General features: G+C 40.0%; 1 protein-coding gene across 1 annotated transcript in view; it reads left to right on the top strand.

Annotated features, from left to right (window-relative positions):
- Window positions 1-22,569, top strand: part of CCDC7 (coiled-coil domain containing 7) — a 219,111-nt gene that overhangs the window by 772 nt on the left and 195,770 nt on the right. The gene's annotated exons all lie outside the window — the stretch shown is intronic.

Below are 22,569 nucleotides of genomic sequence, written 5' to 3'. Positions count from 1 at the left end.
CAATAAACATGGGGCTGCATGTGTCTTTACGTATCAATGTTTCTGAGTTTTTGGGATATATACCCAGTAGAGGGATTGCTGGGTCATAAGGTAGTTCTATTTTCAGTTTTTTGAGGAACCACCATACTTTCTTCCATAATGGTTGTACTACTTTACATTCCCACCAACAGTGTATGAGGGTTCCTTTTTCTCCACAGCCTCTCCAACATTTGCTGTTACCTGACTTGCTAAAGTTTTTTTTTTTAATAAATAAATTTTTATTTTAATGGGGTGACATCAATAAATCAGGGTACATATATTCAAAGAAAACATGTCCAGGTTATCTTGTCATTCAATTCTGTTGCATACCCATCACCCAAAGTCAGATTGTCCTCCGTCACCTTCTATCTAGTTTTCTTTGTGCCCACCCCCACCCCTCCCCCTCTCCCTCCTTCCCTCCCCCCGCCCCCCGTAACCACCACACTCTTGTCCATGTCTCTTAGTCTCGTTTTTATGTCCCACCAATGTATGGAATCCTGCAGTTCTTGTTTTTTTCTGATTTACTTATTTCACTCTGTATAATGTTATCAAGATCCCACCATTTTGTTGTAAGTGATCCGATGTCATCATTTCTTATGGCTGAATAGTATACCATGGTGTATATGTGCCACATCTTCTTTATCTAGTCTTCTATTTTTTTTACAGTGATTAAAGCCTTTAAGCAAACTCTTGGCCAATACAGCAAGAATCCATAAAAGAGTAGTGTTCTTGACATGTTCACCAAGTCTAAGTTGGCCCCAACACCATGCCAAATCCCTGAAAAATGCAACCCAACCCCAGTTCAGTCTGTTAGGAGCTGTCACAAGGAGCAGGAGTTCAGGAAAAGTCCACATCCAGGAAAAGTCCGCATGGCACTGGAATTGTCACAATTCTGTACTTTGCAGCTACGTCCAAGTCCCAGTGACTGCTGCTTCTAGCTGGTAATGATTCAGGTAGACTGGAAAAGCCATCTGCAGCATGTGTGGAGATGGAGCTTCTGTTCTCCTCTGCCTGGAGAGATGAGACCAGGGTGCTTTTCCCTGGAGCTCTGCAACTGTGGTGTGGTAAAGAGAACCTTGGGATATACTAAGCTGGGTAGCAAAGGCAGATTCATAATAGAAGTTGGCAAAAGGGGGAAAGAGGGCTCTAAATTAGGAGTAGGTCCCAGCCTGAAATATGAGTGGGGCATTGAAGTCGGAGGAATAGAGGAAACACTATATATTAAACAAAGCAGCAGGAAATAGGACTATCAACACCCACAACAGAGATCTTTGAGGGAAGAATAAAAACCTGACTATTCAGGCAAGACATAGTTAAGTGGCCCTTGTGCAAATGAGATCAGTTTACCTGCTTCTTGGAAGAAATACCCTAGGCTCGTCCACAGTGTCGTAGATGGGGCCGACGGCCCTGGGCACCTTCAGCCTTCAGTGGAAAATCCCAGCATTCTGGGCAAGGTTAGGTCATAGGTGGCTGGAGCAGGGCTAGAAGAGACTGAACCCTCCCTTAGAGGAGCGAGGGAGAAGCCTACCTTCCAGTGTCCCTGTTTCCTCACAGCAGAGGCATGTAAGTCTGGCAGGCTTTAGCTCAATGACCTTCCTTTCCACTATTGAAGCAGGACACAGATGGCATCCTATGAGACCCCTTTGGGTCATTGGAGCCTTTAAGGGCATATGCTAAAAGCTGGTAGTTCCCCTGATCTCTATTGGGCTTTTTCTGCCTCTTGGTATTTTAAAAGCCATGCTCGGAAGATCTCGCTGAGGGGTTTGAGGATCCCCATTCGCCTATATAAATCTTTCCCATATATCTGGGACTATTTGGAAAAAGACAAAACAGTGTTATTAGCTGGATCAAGTAAAGAAGGTAGTAGTTTGCAGGAGAAAAAGATTTGGCGTCTCCTGTTCATCAGCATTCAAAAGAAATTTAAAAAATTTTTAAGTAAAAAGCATGATATGGTAGACCCATAGGAGTTCCAGGATAGGACTCCCCCCTTTGAAATTTTTTTAAATTGACCTTAAAATATTTGCTGGGTACACTTTAATAATACTTTGACTTTAAAGATTGTAAGCATGATAAAATACAGTAAATGCTTTTGCTCCATATGCAGGAGCATTGTCAGTTTTACCAGTTTAGGAAATCCAATAATAGAACAATGCATACAGACAATGAGCTATAACATGCTTAGCAGCCTCTCCTGTTCTGACAGAGTTTGCTATAATTCCAGAATAGGTATCCACTGTAACGTGGACATAGGACTGTTTGCAAAATGAAGGTATATGAGTAACATCCATTTGCCAAAGTTGTCCTGGTAGGGGTCCTTGAGGGTTAACTCCAAATGAAGGGGCAGATTGTAGAATAGGACTCCTTGGACAGGATTTCCCAATCTGCTGTGCTGCTTCCCGAGAAAGTTGAAACTGTTTACACAGGGCTGCAGCATTCTGGTGATGAATAGTATGAGACTGAATTGCTTGGTCTCTCATGGTTGCTCCAAATAATTTTCTTTTGGGTAGCTTGATCAACAAGGGCATTCCTAGACCCTGGCCGGTTGGCTGAGTGGTAGAGCGTCAGCCTGGCGTGCAGGAGTCCCGGGTTCAATTCCCGGCCAGGGCACACAGGAGAAGTGCCCATCTGCTTCTCCACCCCTCCCCCTCTTCTTCCTCTCTGTCTCTCTCTTCCCCTCCTGCAGCCAAGGCTCCATTGGAGCAAAGTTGGCCTGGGCGCTGAGGATGGCTCCGTGGTCCCTGCCTCAGGCGCCAGAATGGCTCTGGTTGCAACAGAGCAACACCCCAGATGGGCAGAGCATCCCCCCCAGTAGGCATCCCGGGTGGATCCCGGTTGGGCGCATGCGGGAGTCTGTCTGACTGCCTCCTTGTTTCCAACTTCAGAAAAATACAAAAAAAAAATAAAAAATAAAAAGGGCATTCCCTTGTGCTAAAGCTCCTGGGAGCATGGAGTGAGCTCAAGTATATCCTATGAAACATGGAGCTCTGTGTTGACATACAAGTCTTTGAAGAAGGAGGAACTGCTGAAATAGTTCATCAGCATTTGTCCCTAAGACAGCAGTCTTTATAGTGGAAACACCATAAGTAAATATTTGCTGTCTGTATATAGATTAAAGAGGGGGGGGGGAATATGGCAAATGCTGAAACGCCATAATAATGGCATGTAATTCTAGACTTTGAGCTGATTTTAAGTTGACAATTTCAGTATAAAGTTGTCCATTGATTTGCAAGAGCGATTTGCCATTTAGTGGAACTTTCCCAGAGCCATTGTTATTGATTCTTTGAAAAAAGGAACAACAATAATTTTGAGGCTCAAAACCTATAAGCTATAAGGGTCGCCTATGCCCCTTGATAATCCAGGAGGTGACAAGATCAAAATATGGAAGTGTATTCCATGGGCTATTAGATGGTTCAATGTGCCCAAGTTGTAGCTGCTCTTGTACCAATTGAGCAGCTGCCCTAAGTTTCTCCTGAGAAAGGGGCCATTGGTCTAATCATACAGGATTATCTGATTTCCAAGTAATTGGGTCTGCACAATGCATTATTGAGGTAGCAGGAGCTACCAAGGCCCCTATGCTAAATTTTGATATCCTAATCCACACCTTCTGGTATTGGGTGCCACTTCTATGGGGGTGAGAATTCCTCGCTGTTCTTTCCCTAGTCCCTTGGTGGGCAAAAATCCACGATCAAGCATCTGAGTACTGACTAAATCATTAGGACTGACAAGCAACGGTCCCATATTTTTCAAAACATCTCTACCCCACAAATTAACTGGCCATCCAGGGAGCACATAAGGATTAAAAAATCCAGAATGACCTTCTTAATCTTACCAATGTAGAAAACTAGAACTTTGTTGAGGGGATTTACTCTGCCCTATACCTTGTAATTCTGTGGCTGCTGCATGAGTGAGCCAGGAAGGAGGCCAATGTACCTTAGCAATAACAGATACATCAGCTCCAGTATCTAATAGTCCTTTAAATTTATGCTCATGTATTGTTAGTTCCATTTCAGGGCATTCCTGACCTATTTTTTTTAAATCCAATTGGCAAAATCAGAAGAGCCAAATCACCAATTAGCTTGGGGTCCATTTTGCAGGATGTGGCCTGAGAAGCAGAATTAAGCATCCTTATACTATTCTTCTTTTTTTTTTTTTCATTTTTCTGAAGCTAGAAACAGGGAGAGACAGTCAGACAGACTCCCGCATGCGCCCGACCGGGATCCACCCGGCACGCCCACCAGGGGCGATGCTCTGCCCACCAGGGGGCGATGCTCTGCCCATCCTGGGCGTCGCCATGTTGTGACCAGAGCCACTCTAGCGCCTGGGGCAGAGGCCACAGAGCCATCCCCAGCGCCCGGGCCATCTTTGCTCCAATGGAGCCTTGGCTGCGGGAGGGGAAGAGAGAGACAGAGAGGGAAAGCGCGGCGGAGGGGTGGAGAAGCAAATGGGCGCTTCTCCTGTGTGCCCTGGCCGGGAATCGAACCCGGGTCCTCCACACGCTAGGCCGACGCTCTACTGCTGAGCCAACTGGCCAGGGCCTATACTATTCTTCTAACTGCCTGAATTAGCCGTGAGACACATTCTTTTTTTTTTTTTTTTTTGATTAATTTTGAGGGGTGACATTGATAAAATTGTCTTCCATCACTTTCTGTTTTTCTTTGTGCCCTTCCCCTCCTTCAACCCCTTCCCTCTCCTCCCCCCCCTGTAACCCCAACACTGTTGTCCATGTCTCTGAGTCTCATTTTTATGTCCCACCTATGTATGGAATCATATAGTTCTTAGTTTTTTCTGATTTACTTATTTCGCTCAGTATAATGTTATCAAGGTCCATCCATGTTGTTGTAAAAGATCCGATGTCATCATTTCTTATGGCTGAGTAGTATTCCATAGTATATATATACCAAAGCTTTTTAATCCATTCGTCCTCTGATGGACACTTGGGCTGTTTCCAGATCTTTGCTATTGTGAACAATGCTGCCATAAGCATGGGTGTGCATTTCTTCTTTTCAAGCAGTGCTATGGTGTTCTTGGGGTATATTCCTAACAGTGGTATAGCTGGATCAAAAGGCAGTTTGATTTTTAATTTCTTGAGGAATCTCCATACTGTTTTCCACAGTGGCTGGACCAGTCTGCATTCCCACCAGCAGTGCAGGAGGATTCCCTTTTCTCCACATCCTCGCCAGCACTTATTCTGTGTTGCTTTACTGATGAGTGCAATTCTGACTGGTGTGAGGTGATATCTCATTGTGGTTTTAATTTGCATTTCTCTAATGATTAGTGATGTTGCGCATTTTTTCATATGCCTATTGGCCATCTGTGTGTCCTCTTTGGAGAAATGTCTATTAATTTCTTTTGCCCATTTTTGGATTGGACTTTTTTTCTTCCTGGTATTAAGTTTTACAAGTTCTTTATAAATTTTGGTTATTAACCCCTTATCAGACACAGTGTCAAACATATTCTCCCATTGTGTAGTTTGTCTTTTTATTCTGTTCTTATTGTCTTTAGCTGTGCAGAAGCTTTTTAGTTTGATATAGTCCCATTTGTTTTTCCTGTCTTTTATTTCACTTGCCTATGGAGACAAATCAGCAAATATATTGCTGCGAGAGATGTCAGAGAGCTTAGTGTCTATGTTTTCTTCTAAGATGCTTATGGTTTTACAGCTTACATTTAAGTCTTTTATCCATTTTTAGTTTATTTTTGTGAATTGTGTAAGTTGGTGGTCTAGTTTCATTTTTTTGCAGGTAGCTGTCCAATTTTCCCAAGACCATTTGTTGAAGAGGCTGTCTTTACTCCAATGTATGCTCTTACCTCCTTTGTCAAATATCAGTTGTCCATTAAGGTGTGGGTTTATTTCTGGGTTCTCAGTTCTGTTCCATTGATCTATATGCCTGTTCTTACGCCAGTACCAGGCTGTTTTGAGTACAATGGCCTTATAATATAACTTGATATCCAGAAGTGTGATATTTCCTGCTTTATTCTTCCTTTTCAAGATTGCTGAGGCTATTCTTGTTTTCTTTTGGTTCCATATAAATTTTTGGAATATGTGTTCTATATCTTTGAAGTAAGTCATTGGTATTTTAATCGGTATTGCATTGAATTTATAAATTGCTTTGGGTAGTATAGACATTTTAATGATATTTATTCTTACTAACCATGAGCACGGAATATGCCTCCACTTGTTTGTATCTTCCCTGATTTCTTTTATCTATGTTTTATAATTTTCCGAGTACAAGTCTTTAATCTCCCTTGTTAAATTTACACCTAGGTACTTTATTTTTTTGGTTGCAATGGTAAAGGGGATTGATTCCCTAATTTCTCTTTCTGACAGTTCATTGTTAGTGTATAAAAATGCCTCTGATTTCTGAGTATTGATTTTATATCCTGCCACCTTGCTGAATTCATTTATCAGGTCTAGTAGTTTTTTGGCTGCAACTTTAGGGTTTTCTATATACAATATCATATCATCTGCAAATAATGATAGTTTTACTTCTTCTTTTCTAATTTGGATGCCTTTTATTTCTTTTTCTTGTCTGATTGCTGTGGCTAGGTCTTTCAGAACTATGTTGAATAAGAGTGGTGAAAGGGGGCACCCCTGCCTTATTCCTGATCTTAAGGGGATTGCTTTTCATTTTTGTCCATTGAGTATGATATTGGCTCTGGGTTTGTCATAGATGGCCTTTATCATGTTGAGGTATGTTCCCTGAATTCCCACTTTGCTGAGAGTTTTGATCATGAATGGGTGCTAGATTTTATCAAGTGCTTTCTCTGCATCTATTGAAATTATCATGTGGTTTTTCTCCTTCCTTTTGTTTATGTGGTGAATCACATTGATTGATTTGCAAATATTGTACCAGCTTTGCCTCCCCAGAATAAATCCCACTTGATCATGGTGTATGATTTTTTTCATATATCGCTCGATCTGGTTTGCTAATATGTTGTTGAGGATTTTTGCATCTAAATTCATCAGGGATATTGGCCTATAATTTTCTTTTTTGTGTTATCTTTGTCTGGTTTTGGAATCAGAATTATGCTGGCCTCATAAAAGGAGCTTGGAAGTGTTCCTTCCTCTTAAATTTTTTGAAATAGTTTGAGAAGGATAGGAGTTAGTTCTTCTTTGAATATTTGGTAGAATTAACTTGTGAAGCCATCAGGCCCAGGAGTTTTCTTTTTTGGGAGGTTTTCGATAACTGTTTCAATCTCATTTGTTGTAATTGGTCTGTTTAGGTTTTCTGATTCTTCTAGATTAATTTTTGGAAGATAATATGTTTCAAGGAATTTGTCCATTTCATCTAGGTTGTCTAGTTTTTTGGCATACAGTTCTTCATAGTATTTTCTTATAATATTTTGCATTTCTGTTGTGTCAGTTGTTATTTCTCCACTCTCGTTACTAATTTTATTTATTTGAGTCCTCTCTCTTTTTTTCTTGGTGAGTCTAGTTAAAGGTTCATCGATCTTATTTACTTTTTAAAGAACCAGCTCCTGGTTTCATTGATCCTCTGTATTATTTCTTTAGCCTCTATGTCATTTATTTCTGCTGTGATCTTTATTATTTCCTTCCTTCTACTACATTTGGGCTTTACTTGCTGTTCTTTTTCTAGTTCTTTTAGACGTTGGGTCAAGATGTTTATTTGAGCTTTTTCTAGCTTCTTGAGGTATGCCTGTAATGCTATAAACTTCCCTCTCAGGACTGCTTTTTTTATGTCCCATAAATTTTGAGTTGATATATGCTCATTATCGTTTGTTTCTAGGAATTTTTAAATTTCTTCTTTGATCTCATTGTTTACCCATTCATTATTTAATAACATGCTGTTTAGTTTCCAAGTGTTTGAGTATTTTTCAGTTTTTCTGTTGTGGTTGATTTCTAGTTTAATGCCATTGTGATCAGAGAAAGTGCTCTATATGATTTCAATCTTCTTAAATTTGTTGAGACCGGTTTTGTGCCCTAACATGTGGTCTCTTCTAGAGAATGTACTATGAGCGCTTGAAAAGAATGTATATTCTGCTGTTTTAGGGTGAAAGGTCCTGAAGATATCTATTAAATTGAGTTGATCTAATATGTCCTTTAAGTCTGCTGTTTCTTTGTTAATTTTCTTTCTTGAGGATCTATCTAATGATGTTAATGGGGTATTGAAATCCCCTACTATTATAGTATTGCTGTTGATCTTGCCCTTTAAATCCATCAAAGTCTGCTTTATATATTTAGGTGCTCCTATATTAGGTGCGTAGATATTTATAACAGTTATATCTTCCTGTTGGATTGCTCCCTTTATCATTATGTAGTGACCCTCTTTATCTCTAACTATAGTCTTTGTTTTAAAGTCCATTTTGTCTGATATAAGTATTGCTACCCAAGCTTTTTTTTCATTTCCATTTGCGTGAAATATTTTTTCCATCCTTTTACCTTCAGTCTATGTGCATCTTTTGATTTAAGGTGTGTCTCTTGTAGACAGCATATGTATGGGTCCTGTTTTCGTATCCACACAGCTATCCTATGTCTTTTGATCGGATCATTTAATACATTTACATTTAAGGCATCGGTTCTCAACCTGTGGGTTGCGACCCCAGTGGGGGTCGAATGACGAAAACACAGCGGTCGCCTAAAGCCATCGGAGATACATATTTTATTTTAAAATGTATTGTATAATAAATATGTATTTTCCGATGGTGTTGCTGGATAAAGTAGTCTTGGTTGTAGGCTCTTGTTCTGCATTACTTTGAATATTTCTTGTCATTCCATTCTGGTCTCAAGTGTTTCTGTTGAGAAGTCAGAAGTCATCCTTATGGGGGCTCCTCTGTAGGTGATAGTCTTTTTTTCTCTAGCAGCTTTTAATATTTTCTCTTTATCACGTAGCTTTGGTATTTTAATTATGATGTGTGTTGGTGTTGATTTCTTTGGGTTTCTCCTTAATGGAGTTCTCTGTGCTTCCTGAACATGTGAGATGTTTTCCTGCCTTAATTGAGGGAAGTTTTCAGCTATGATATGCTTGAACAAAGTTCTATCCCTTGTTCTTTCTCTTCTTCAGGAACCCCTATGATGCGGATGTTATTTCTCTTCATGTTGTCACAGAGCTCTCTAAGAGTTTCCTCAGACATTTTGAGTCTCTTTTCTTTTTTCTACTTTGCTTCTGTGCCTTTATTTATCGTGTCCTCTAACTCGGTGATTCGATTCTCCACTTCATCCATCCTGCTTTTAATTCCTTCCATTGTGTTCTTTATTTCAGAGATTGTATTTGTCATTTCTGACTGATTCTTTTTTATTATTTCAATGTCCTTTTTTATATTTGCTATCTCTTTATTTAGGTTTTCATAATGACCATCTATTGTTGTTCCAATATCTTTGAGCATCCTAACAATTGTTATTTTAAACTCTGCATTTGATATTTTGGTTATCTCTGATTTATTTAGATCCTTTTCTGGGGATTTCTCTGGGTTCATTTGTGTTGCATTTCTCTGCTTCCGCATTTTCTCTGTGTAAGGGAAGGGTTTGGCCCCTGGAGTCCACTGGGTATGGCCACTGTTCTCTAGGTATGGTCTGTCTGCAGGCCCGCCACCCCATCTTCTGTTGCTGTATAGGGCTTTTGGGTTTGGGCGTTGCCGGTGCCTGCCCACTGGGGCTGTTGCTGTGGTTTCCACCTCTCCTTCACAGGAGTGGCTGTGATCAAGTGCTCTGGTGCACAAGCCTTGGTGGCCTTGGCCTTTGCCCCACCCCTGTGGGTGGCGTTATACTTTGTCTTGAGGGCACTGGCGAGCACCTTTGCTCAGCCGCGGGCCTCAGCCTGATTCCAGGCTTTCGCCCTGCCCTTGCAGGAGGATGCCGCTCGTGGAACGGCTGCTAGCCTTGGCTCTACTGGCTGGGCAGGACTGCATGCCCACGCTGAGCTCAGTAGCAGAACTTCTCGTGTTCTGGGCTTTTGGCTCTACCCTCGTGGGAGGAGCTGGCTCCCAAGTCAGGCCACAAACCTCGGTTCCATGGGATGGGCAGGGCTGTGCTCCTGCATCCTTGCTCAAGGGCTGGTCTTCACCCCTCCAGGGTTTCCGCCCTTCTCCCGCAGGCTGAATTACAGGCTGCCAGCAGCTGGGCTTGACCACTTTTGCACGCCTATTCCTTCCCAGCTGGGCAAGTCTGAGCTCACACGTGAGCCCAGTGGTGGCCAGCAGGGTTCCGCCCCTGCCGACAGAACCGCCTCTCTGCGTTCCGTCGCCGCCCGCCCTCCAGCGAGCCCTCAGCCATGTGGGGTGCGGGCGCTGCAGCTCAGACCTTAACAATCACTATTGTAGCCCGAAAGCTCCCTCCTTCTAAGCAACTCTGCTCTCAGTGCCACGGGGGAGCTTGTTTGGCTGCTCTCCTGTTTCCCTCTGCTGGTATTGCTGTTTCCGGGGGAAATATTCACTTCAGATTTCGGGAGTGACATGACCCAGAGGTTAGGGTGGCTGTTTCCTAAAATGTTTCTTCCTATGCCTCCTACATTACACTCTCTTCCTGCTACTTCAGTCCTCTCTCCCCATCTCTAGGAGCCCCTGGTGAATGGTTGTGAGAGAAGTGTTTTGTGCGGTCCCTTTAAGAAGAATCCTGGGTCTGAGAAATCAGACTCTTTCTCACAAACAGTATCCTGACTTGTTTCCAGCTAAATACTGTCCTTATGCCTCTTTTGGACTCTGGGGTTGTAGGCTGGGGCTTTGTTCCTGGGTCTCAGGACCCTCCCCTCTCTCCTAAACTCAGTTCCCGCCACACGACTCTCTCCTGGCTGCTGTTCGCTCCGGGGAGCTGGGCAGCCCTCTCCGCGTTTCTGCTTTTCCTACCAGTCTTGGCGTGGCTTCTTCAGTGTTCCTTGGTTGAAGAGACCTCTTAGTTGAGTCCAAAGTTGGTTTTTCCAGATGACAGTTCTTAAAATTAGTTTGTGATCCACTTTGGTTCTGGGAGGTGGATGTTGGTACGTCCGCCTACTCCCGTGCCCTCTTGTCTTCTCTGCCTCTGATTTCTGAGTATTGATTTTATATCCTGCCACCTTGCTGAATTCATTTATCAAGTCTAGTAGTTTTTTGACTGAGACTTTAGGGTTTTCTATATACAATATCATATCATCTGCAAATAATGATAGTTTTACTTCTTTTCCAATTTGGATGCCTTTTATTTCTTTTTCTTGTCTGATTGCTGTGGCTAGGTCCTCCAGAACTATGTTGAATAAGAGTGGTGAAAGGGGGCACCCCTGCCTTATTCCTGATCTTAAGGGGATTGCTTTTCATTTTTGCCCATTGAGTATGATATTGGCTCTGGGTTTGTCATAGATGGCCTTTATCATGTTGAGGTATGTTCCCTGAATTCCCACTTTGCTGAGAGTTTTGATCATGAATGGGTGCTGGATTTTATCAAGTGCTTTCTCTGCATCTATTGAAATTATCATGTGGTTTTTCTCCTTCCTTTTGTTTATGTGGTGAATCACATCAATTGATATGCAAATAATGTACCAGCCTTGCTTCCCCAGAATAAATCCCACTTGATCATGGTGTATGATTTTTTCATATATTGCTGGATCCGGTTTGCTAATATGTTGTTGAGGATTTTTGCATCTAAATTCATCAGGGATATTGGCCTATAATTTTCTTTTTTTGTGTTGTCTTTGTCTGGTTTTGGAATCAGAATTATGCTGGCCTCATAAAAGGAGCTTGGAAGTCTTCCTTCCTCTTGAATTTTTTGAAATAGCTTGAGAAGGATAGGAGTTAGTTCTTCTTTGAATATTTGGTAGAATTTACTTGTGAAGCCATCAGGCCCAGGAGTTTTCTTTTTTGGGAGGTTTTCGATAACTGTTTCAATCTCATTTGTTGTAATTGGTCTGTTTAGGTTTTCTGATTCTTCTAGATTAATTTTTGGAAGATTATATGTTTCAAGGAATTTGTCCATTTCATCTAGGTTGTCTAGTTTTTTGGCATACAGTTCTTCATAGTATTTTCTTATAATATTTTGCATTTCTGTTGTGTCAGTTGTTATTTCTCCACTCTCGTTACTAATTTTATTTATTTGATTCCTCTCTCTTTTTTTCTTGGTGAGTCTAGTTAAAGGTTCATCAATCTTATTTACCTTTTCAAAGAACCAACTCCTGGTTTCATTGATCCTCTGTATTGTTTCTTTAGCCTCTATGTCATTTATTTCTGCTGTGATCTTTATTATTTCCTTTTTTCTACTAGCTCTGGGTTTTACTTGCTGTTCTTTTTCTAGTTCTTTTAGATGTAGGGTCAAGATGTTTATTTGAGCTTTTTCTAGTTTCTTGAGGTATGCCTGTAATGCTATAAACTTCCCTCTCAGGACTGCTTTTTTGTGTCCCATAAATTTTGAGTTAATGTATGCTCATTTTCTTTTGTTTCTAGGAATTTTTAAATTTCTTCTTTGATCTCATTGTTTACCCATTCATTATTTAATAACATGCTATTTAGTTTCCAAGTGTTTGAGTATTTTTCAGTTTTTCTGTTGTGGTTGATTTCTAATTTAATGCCATTGTGATCAGAGAAAGTGCTTGATATGATTTCAATCTTCTTAAATTTGTTGAGACCGGTTTTGTGCCCTAACATGTGGTCTCTTCTAGAGAATGTACCATGAGCGCTTGAAAAGAATGTATATTCTGCTGTTTTAGGGTGAAAGGTCCTGAAGATATCTATTAAATTGAGTTGATCTAATATGTCCTTTAAGTCTGCTGTTTCTTTGTTAATTTTTTTTCTTGAGGGTCTATCTAATGATGTTAATGGGGTATTGAAATCCCCTACTATTATAGTATTGCTGTTGATCTTGCCCTTTAAATCCATCAAAGTCTGTTTTATATATTTAGGTGCTTCTATATTAGGTACGTAGATATTTATAACAGTTATATCTTCCTGTTGGATTGCTCCCTTTATCATTATGTAGTGACCCTCTTTATCTCTAACTATAGTCTTTGTTTTAAAGTCCATTTTGTCTGATATAAGTATTGCTACCCCAGCTTTTTTTTCATTTCCATTTGTGTGAAATATTTTATTCCATCCCTTTTTCTTCAGTCTATGTGCATCTTTTGATTTAAGGTGTGTCTCTTGTAGATAGCATATGTATGGGTCCTGTTTTCTTATCCACGCAACTACTCTATGTCTTTTGATCAGATCATTTAATCCATTTACATTTAAGGTTATTATTGATATGTAATTGTTTATTGCTATTTTATTCTGTAAAACTGCATTCCTCTTTTGCTATATTCCTTTTCTCCTTTGATCTGTTTACAACATGTCCCTTAGCATTTCTTGCAGCTTTGGTTTCGTTGTAGTGATTTTCTTTTTGTCTGTAAAGCTTTTCATTTCTCTTTCAATTTTAAATGATAGCCTTGCTGGGTAAAGTAGTCTTGGTTGTAGGCTCTTGTTCTGCATTACTTTGAATATTTCTTGCCATTCCCTTCTGGCCTCAAGTGTTTCTGTTGAGAAGTCAGAAGTCATCCTTATGGGGGCTCCTTTGTAGGTGATAGTCTTTTTTTCTCTAGCAGCTTTTAATATTTTCTCTTTATCACGTAGCTTTGGTATTTTAATTATGATGTGTGTTGGTGTTGATTTCTTTGGGTTTCTCCTTAATGGAGTTCTCTGTGCTTCCTGAACATGTGAAATGTTTTCCTGCCTTAATTGAGGGAAGTTTTCAGCTATGATATGCTTGAACAAAGTCTCTATCTTTTGTTCTTTCTCTTATTCTTCAGGAACCCCTATGATGCGGATGTTATTTCTCTTTATGTTGTCACATAGCTCTCTAAGAGTTTCCTCAGACATTTTGAGTCTCTTTTCTTTTTTCTGCTCTGCTTCTGTGCCTTTATTTATCATGTCCTCTAACTCTCTGTTTTGATTCTCTGCTTCATCCATCCTGCTTTTAATAGCTTCCATTGTGTTCTTTATTTCAGATACTTTGTCATTTTTGTCTAAAATTTTTTTATTATTTCAATGTCCTTTTTTATATTTGCTATCTCTTTATTTAGGTGTTTGTAATGACCATCTATTGTTGTCCTAATATCTTTGAGCATCCTAACAATTGTTATTTTAAACTCTGCATCTGGTAATTCGGTTATATCTGATTCATTTAGGTCTTTTTCTGGGGATTTCTCTGGGTTCATTTGTGTTGCATTTCTCTGCCTCTCTATTTTCTTTGTGTAAAGGAAGGTTTTGGCCCCTGGAGTCTACTGGGTATGGCCTCTGTTCCCTAGGTATGGTCTGTCTGCAGGCCTGCCACCCCATCTTCTGTTGCTGTGTAGGGCTTTTGAATTTGGGCGTTGCCGGTGCCTGCCCACTGGGGCTGTTGCTGTGGTTTCCACCTCTTCTTCATGGGAGTGGCTGTGATCAAGTGCTCTGGTGCACAAGCCTTGGTGGCCTTGGCCTTTGCCCCGCCCCCGTGGGTGGCGTTATGCTCGGTTCTGAAGGCACTGGTGAGCACCTTTGCTCAGCTGCGGGTCTCTGCCTGTTTACGGGCTTTCGCCCTGCCCTTGCAGGAGGAGTTTGCTCGTGGAATGGGTGCTAGCCTTGGCTCTGCCGGCCGGGCTGGACTGCGTGCCCATGCTCAGCTCAGTAGCGGAACTCTGCCTGTTTGGGGCTTTTGGCTTCACCCTCACAGTAGGAGCCAGTTTCCAAGTCAGGCCACAAGCCTTGGTTCCTTGGGCAGGGCTAGGCTGTGCTCCTGCGCCCTTGCTCAAGGGCTGGTCTCCACCCCTTTTGGGGTTCCTGACTTTCTTTTGTGGGCTGGATTATAGGGTGCCGGCAGCTGGGCTTGACCGCTTTTGCATGTCCCCTCCTTCCCAGGCCGGCAAGACTGAGCTCACACTGTGAGCCCAGTGGCGGCCAGTAGGATTCCGCTCCTGCTGACAGAACCGCACCTCTGCGTCCACCACCGCCTGCCCTCCTTTGAGCCCTCAGCCGTTTGGGTGCAGGTGCTGCAGTTCAGACCCTAACACTCATTACTGTAGCCCCGAAAGCTCCCTCTTTCTAAGTAACTCTGCTCTGAGTGCTGCGGTGGAGGTTGTTTGTCTGGTGTCCTGCTTCCCTTTGCTGGTATTGCTGGTTCCAGGGGAAATATTCACTTCAGATTTGGGGAGTGACTCGTCCTAGGGGTTAGGGTGGCCGTCTCCCAAAATATTTCTTCCTGTGCCTCCTAGATTACACTCTCTTCCTGCTACTGTGGTATTCTCCTCTCTCCTTGTCCCCCGGAGTCCCGGGTGAGTGGTTGTGAGAGAGGTGTTTTGCGCGGTCCCTTTAAGAAGAATCCTGGGTCTGAGAAATCAGACTCTTTCTCACAAACAGTATCCTGACTTGTTTCCAGCTAAATACTGTCCTTACACCTCTTTTGGACTCTGGGGTTGTAGGCTGGGGCTTTGTTCTTGGGGTTCAGGACTCTCCCCTCTCTGATAAACTCACTTCCCGCCACGCGAATCTCTCCCGGCTGCCGTTCGCTCCGGGGAGCTGGACAGTCCTCTTCGCGTTTCTGCTTTTCCTACCAGTCTCAGTGTGGCTTCTTCAGTGTTCCTTGGTTGAAGAGACCTCTTAGTTTAGTCCAAAGTTGGTTTTTCCAGATGATAGTTCTTAAAATTAGTTTGTAATCCACTTTGGTTCTGGGAGGTGGATGTTGGTACGTCCGCCTACTCCAGCGCCATCTTGTCGTCTCCCGGTAAGTTCTTGTTGATCCCTTTGTTGAGGGTTTCCATGACCATCCCTGAGTTTAATGCTTTGCTAGGGGGAATCACTGCACTCAACTTATAGCCATATTAATGTCAAAGATTTATTACAGTGAAAGGATACAAAGCATTGTTAGTAAAGGGAAAGGCACATGGGTGAAGTCTATAAGAAAACAATTCCAAGCTTCCAAGATTTTACTCCCTTTGGAGTCACACAGAATATGTTTAATTTCTCCAACAATGAAATATTGGGCTGGGGAATAAGTTCGTAGCGTTTTTACGGAAGACTTTTATTTAAACAAAAAACAATAATTATATCAATAAGTTAATCAATTATATATTCACTGTTGCTGTTTACAACCTCTTCCCACCTCTCGACCAATTTGTTAATGCCATTCCGCCAAAAATCGCCTGGTCTGGTGTCAAAGAAGTTGTTGAGCCAGTTTTTAAGGACCTCTTTGTTATCGAAGGTAACGCCCTTCATATGGTTTGACAGGGAGTGGAAAAGATGGTAATCGGTCGGTGCAAGGTCCGGAGAATACGGTGGATGCTGAAGGACCTCCCATTCGAGCTCTTGGAATGTGGCTTTGATGACTTGTGCAACATGGGGCCTGGCGTTGTCGTGAAGGAGTATGGTTTGACCATGTCGATCAGGTCTTTTCAGTCGAATAGCCTCGTTTTATGATCGCAGTTCATTTTTTCCGCCAATTCACGACTGGTTTGGCGACTGTTCTCCTTCAAAAGTGATTTGAGACGTTCTTCATCGAATTCAGAAGGCCTTCTGCTGCGGGACGTGTCATCGATGTCAAAGTCGCCATTTTTGAACTTTGCAAACCATTTCCGTGCCGTAGACTCGCCTATGACACCTTCTCCATACACGTCGCAAATGTCCCGGGCTGCTTCGGCAGCTTTTTGACCTCGATGAAAAGCAAAGAAGAGCAGGTGTTGAAAATGTTGAATTTTGCCTCCTGGGTATTCCATTTCTAAGCCTCAAAACTAATAAAAAATTAAATAACTCAAAAATACAATTTATATAGTTTTGTAGAGCAGAAAGAGTTTTATCGAATGAATACTTATGCTTTGCCAAACAGCAAACAAATTGTTGTAAAATAAAATATAAAAATGCTATGAACTTAGTCTCCAACCCAATATGACAAAACTTGTGAAATGTATATAACAGATGTTCATTAGAGACTCCATTCCCAGTGTTTTATTGAATTTTGATCATGTAGATACTCTCTGCTTGTCATATATCAAAATTCAAGACTCCCCAAGGAAAACAAGTATTCAACATAAATCAGTGTTTGTACAGTTTAGGGACAATGAGCCACTAATCAGTGAATGATAGTAACCATCCTGAAATCTGAGTTCTGAGATTCAAGCAGATGATAGTCATTTTGAAGTCTTATGTCTGCTATGTCAACTCTTCTCTGCACTTTAGAAATTTTAGCTCTTAGTGTGGGGAAGGAAATCTTCCTTTCTCTGGATTTCTTTTTGCCCAGTGGTCCAGAATTAAATTATAAATATACCAAATCCCGAGTGAGAATAATGACGCATAGCACAAATAAAGAAAGAATTAGTTTGTCAAACTTCCAAAGTACAAGTTTGCTCATAGTTTGCGGGGTTAGTTCAGAAAATTACCTTTAAAAACTTATGCTTTTTGGTGTTACTTCTATTTTTTCCCACTTTCTTTAAAGAAGAAATTTGAGTCAGACTTTGAGGAATACTTTGGTGATAGGCAGAGTTGATGCTTCAGTGATGCATAGACAGACTCTCTCCCTTTTAAATACCTGTGAGCTCAAAAAATGGAAGCATCATAAGACCTCTTGATAGGAAGGAGGGTCAAAGACTGTTGTTCACCACTTCTTCATGTTGATATGAGATGGAGTATAAGGTGGAAAATTTAAGTTTATGGCACTGGCAGAAATAAGTCTTATTGCCAAAAAGGTCCTGACATGGTTGATTTAATATCTTTTTACTTTTAATATAATTTTAAACTATGAAAGGACTTACCATATTTCCTCATGTATAAGACTCACTGTTTTTCAAAAAATTTGGGGTCTAAAAACTGGGTGCATCTTATACAGTGTTTATAGATATTTTTACTTGCATTTCCCACTTCTTTGTGCTTGTTTTTGCACTGTTTCACACTTGTTACCAGTATATTACGGTAGGTTATGTTTTGTCACATTCTGCCCAGAAATGGCTCAGAAAAGATTTTTTTTTTAATAATTTTATTTTTTTAATGGGGTGACATCAATAAATCAGGATACATATATTCAAAGATAACAAGTCCAGGTTATCTTGTCGTTCAATTATGTTGCATACCCACCACCCAAAGTCAGATTGTCCTCTGTCACCTTCTATCTTGTTTTCTTTGTGCCCCTCCCCACCCCCTTTCCCTCTCCCATTCCCCCCTCCCCCCCGTAACCACCACACTCTTATCAATGTCTCTTAGTTTCACTTTTATGTCCCACCTACGTATGGAATAATACAGTTCCTGGTTTTTTCTGATTTACTTATTTCGCTTCGTATCATGTTATCAAGATCCCACCATTTTGCTGTAAATGTTCCGATGTCATCATTTCTTATGGCTGAGTAGTATTCCATAGTGTATATGTGCCATATCTTCTTTATCCAGTCATCTATTGATGGGCTTTTTGGTTGTTTCCGTGTCCTGGCCACTGTGAGCAATGCTGCAATAAACATGGGGCTGCATGTGTCTTTACGTATCAATGTTTCTGAGTTTTTGGGATATATACCCAGTAGAGGGATTGCTGGGTCATAAGGTAGTTCTATTTTCAGTTTTTTGAGGAACCACCATACTTTCTTCCATAATGGTTGTACTACTTTACATTCCCACCAACAGTGTATGAGGGTTCCTTTTTCTCCACAGCCTCTCCAACATTTGCTATTACCTGACTTGCTAATAACAGCTAATCGAACAGGTGTGAGGTAGTATCTCATTGCCGTTTTGATTTGCATTTCTCTAATAGCTAAAGAAGATGAGCATCTTTTCATATATCTGTTGGCCATTTGTATTTCTTCCTGGGAGAAGTGTCTATTCATATCCTCTTCCCATTTTTGTATTGGATTGTTTGTTTGTTTGTTGTTGAGTTTTATGAGTTCTTTGTATATTTTGGATATTAGGCCCTTATCTGAGCTGTTGTTTGAAAATATCATTTCCCATTTAGTTGGCTTTCTGTTTATTTTGTTATCAGTTTCTCTTGCTGAGCAAAAACTTCTTAGTCTGATGTAGTCCCATTCATTAATTTTTGCCTTCACTTCTCTTGCCTGTGGAGTCAAATTCATAAAATTCTCTTTAATACCCAGGTCCATGAGTTGAGTACCTATGTCTTCTTCTATGTACTTAATTGTTTCAGGTCTTATGTTTAGATCTTTGATCCATTTTGAGTTAATTTTTGTAAAGGGGGAGAGACTGTAGTCCAGTTTCATTCTTTTGCATGTGGCTTTCCAGTTTTCCCAGCACCATTTATTGAAGAGGCTTTCTTTTCTCCATTGTGTGTTGTTGGCCCCTTTATCAAAAATTATTTGACTATATATATGTGGTTTTATTTCTGGACTTTCTATTCTGTTCCATTGGTCTGATTGTCTATTTTTCTGCCAATACCATGCTGTTTTGATTGTCGTGGCCCTATAATATAGTTTGAAGTCAGGTATTGTAATGCCCCCAGCTTCATTCTTTTCTTTAGGATTGCTTTGGCTATTCGGGGTTTTTTATAGTTCCATATAAATCTGATGATTTTTTGCTCTATTTCTTTAAAAAACGTCATTGGAAGTTTGATGGGAATTGCATTAAATTTGTATATTGCTTTGGGTAATATAGCCATCTTGATTATATTTATTCTTCCTAGCCAAGAACAAGGTATATTCTTCCATCTCATTATATCTTTTTAAATTTCCCTTAACAATGGTTTATAGTTTTCATTATATAAGTCCTTTACATTCTTTGTTATGTTTATTCCTAAGTATTTTATTTTTTTTGTTGCAATTGTGAAGGGCATTATTCTTTTGAGTTTGTTCTCAGTTGTTTCATTGTTGGCATATAGAAAGGCTATTGACTTCTGTATGTTAATTTTGTATCCTGCGACCTTACTGTATTGGCTTATTGTTTCTAGTAGTCTTTTTGTGGATTCTTTGGGGTTTTCGATGTATAGGATCATATCATCTGCAAAAAGTGATACCTTTACTTCTTCTTTTCCGATATGGATGCCTTTTATTTCTTTGTCTTGTCTGATTGCTCTGGCTAGAACCTCTAGTACAACATTAAATAAGAGTGGAGAGAGTGGACAACCCTGTCTTGTTCCTGATTTAAGGGGGAAAGCCTTCAGTTTAGTGCCATTTAATATGATGTTAGCTGATGGTTTATCATATATGGCCTTTATCATGTTGAGATATTTTCCTTCTATACCCATTTTGTTGAGACTCTTAAACATAAAATTGTGTTGTATTTTATCGAAAGCCTTTTCTGCGTCTATTGATAAGATCATGTGGTTTTTGTTCTTTGTTTTGTTGATATGGTGTATTACGTTAACCGTTTTACGTATGTTGAACCATCCTTGAGATTCTGGGATGAATCCCACTTGATCATGATGTATTATTTTTTTAATATGTTGTTGTATTCGATTTGCTAGTATTTTGTTTAGTATTTTAGCATCTGTATTCATTAGAGATATTGGTCTGTAGTTTTCTTTTTTTGTGCCATCCTTGCCTGGTTTTGGTATGAGGGTTATGTTGGCCTCATAAAATGTGTTTGGAAGTATTGCTTCTTCAATTTTTTGGAAGACTTTGAGTAGAATAGGAACCAAGTCTTCTTTGAAGGTTTGATAAAATTCGCTTGTATAGCCGTCAGGGCCTGGACTTTTATTTTTGGGGAGGTTTTTAATGGTTTTTTTCTATTTCTTCTCTACTGATGGGTCTGTTTAGGCTTTCTGCTTCTTCTTGACTCAGTCTAGGAAGGTTGTATTGTTCTAGGAATTTATCCATTTCTTCTAGGTTGTTGAATTTAGTGGCATAAAGTTTTTCATAGTATTCTACAATAATTCTTTGTATATCTAGGGTGTCCGTGGTGATTTCTCCTCTTTCATTTTGGATTTTGTTTATATGAGTTCTTTCTCTTTTTTCCTTGGTAAGTCTTGCCAAGGGTTTGTCAATTTTGTTGATCTTTTCAAAGAACCAGCTCCTTGTTCTATTAATTTTTTCTATAGTTTTTCTGTTCTCTAATTCATTTATTTCTGCTCTGATTTTTATTATCTCCTTTCTTCGGCTGGTTTTGGGTTGTCTTTGTTCTTCTTTTTCTAGTTCCTTAAGGTGGGAAGTTAAGTGGTTCACTTGGGCTCTCTCTTGTTTGTTCATATATGCCTGAAGTGATATGAACTTCCCTCTTATCACTGCTTTTGCTGCATCCCATAGATTCTGATATGTCGTATTGTTATTTTCATTAGTCTGTATATATCTTTTGATCTCTGCACTTATTTCTTCTTTGACCCATTCATTTTTTAAAAGTATGTTGTTTAGTTTCCCCATTTTTGTGGGATTTTTTTCCTCTTTTTTGCAGTTGAATTCTAGTTTCAAGGCTTTATGATCAGAAAATATGCTTGGTACAACTTCAGTTTTTCTGAATTTGCTGATGTTGTTTTTGTGGCCCAACATATGGTCAATTCTTGAGAATGATCCATGTACACTGGAGAAAAATGTATACTCAGTCACTTTGGGATGAAATGTCCTGTAGATGTCTCTCATATCCACGTGCTCTAGTGTTTTGTTTAAGGCCACTATGTCTTTGTTGATTCTCTGTTTGGATGACCGATCTAGAGCCGTCAGCGGTGTATTGAGGTCTCCAAGTATGATTGTGTTTTGTCAGTTTTTGTTTTAAGATCAATAAGTAGCTGTCTTATATATTTTGGTGCTCCTTGGTTTGGTGCATATATATTAAGAATTGTTATGTCTTCTTGATTCAGTGTCCCCTTAGCCATTATGAAATGGCTATTTTTGTCTCTGAGTACTTTTCCTGTCTTGTAGTCAGCATTATCCGATATGAGTATTGCTACGCCTGCTTTTTTTTGGATGTTATTTGCTTGGAGTATTGTTTTCCAGCCTTTCACTTTGAATTTGTTTTTATCCTTGTTACTTAGATGAGTTTCCTGTAGGCAGCATACAGTTGGATTTTCTTTTTTAATCCATTCTGCTACTCTGTGCCTTTTTATTGGTGAGTTTAATCCGTTTACATTTAGTGTAATTATTGATACTTGTGAGTTCCCTATTGCCATTTTATAGATTGCTTTCTGTTAGTTTTGTGTCTTGTTTGATCCTTCTCTTTCGTTTTTCTATCTTTTGTTTTTATTTGGTTGTATTCCATACATCTTTCCTCTGTTGCTATCTTTTTTATCTCATGTGCTTCTGTGGTGGTTTTTTCAATGGTGGTTACCTTTGAGTAATGAAAAGGGTCCCTACCCTGTTCATTGTAGCGAACTATTTTGTGAGTACTTTTGCACTCCATCATCCTTTGCTACTGTTAATCTCCATCTTCTCCCCCTCTTTCTTTTTGTTGTCGTCACAGTTTAAATTTGGTTTTATTGTGTTCTTCTTGGAGCTTTTACTTGTGGCTCTGTTTTTTTTTTGTTCTTTGTATCTGATTGGAGAACCCCCTTTAGTAATTCCTGGAGTGGGGGTTTTCGGATGATAAAGTCCCTCATCTTTTCTGTATCTGTGAATGTTTTTATTTCTCCTTCATATTTGAAGGATAGCTTTGATGGGTATAGTATTCGTGGCTGAAAGTTCCTCTCTTTCAGGACTTTAAATATTGGGGTCCACTCTCTTCTAGCTTGTAGAGTTTCTGCTGAGAAATCTGATGATAATCTAATGGGCCTTCCTTTAT

The sequence above is a fragment of the Saccopteryx leptura genome, chromosome 5 (assembly GCF_036850995.1).
Source record: "Saccopteryx leptura isolate mSacLep1 chromosome 5, mSacLep1_pri_phased_curated, whole genome shotgun sequence".
NCBI lineage: Eukaryota > Metazoa > Chordata > Mammalia > Chiroptera > Emballonuridae > Saccopteryx > Saccopteryx leptura.
Note: the sequence above shows the minus strand (reverse complement) of the source record. Positions and strands in the feature narration are given on the sequence as shown.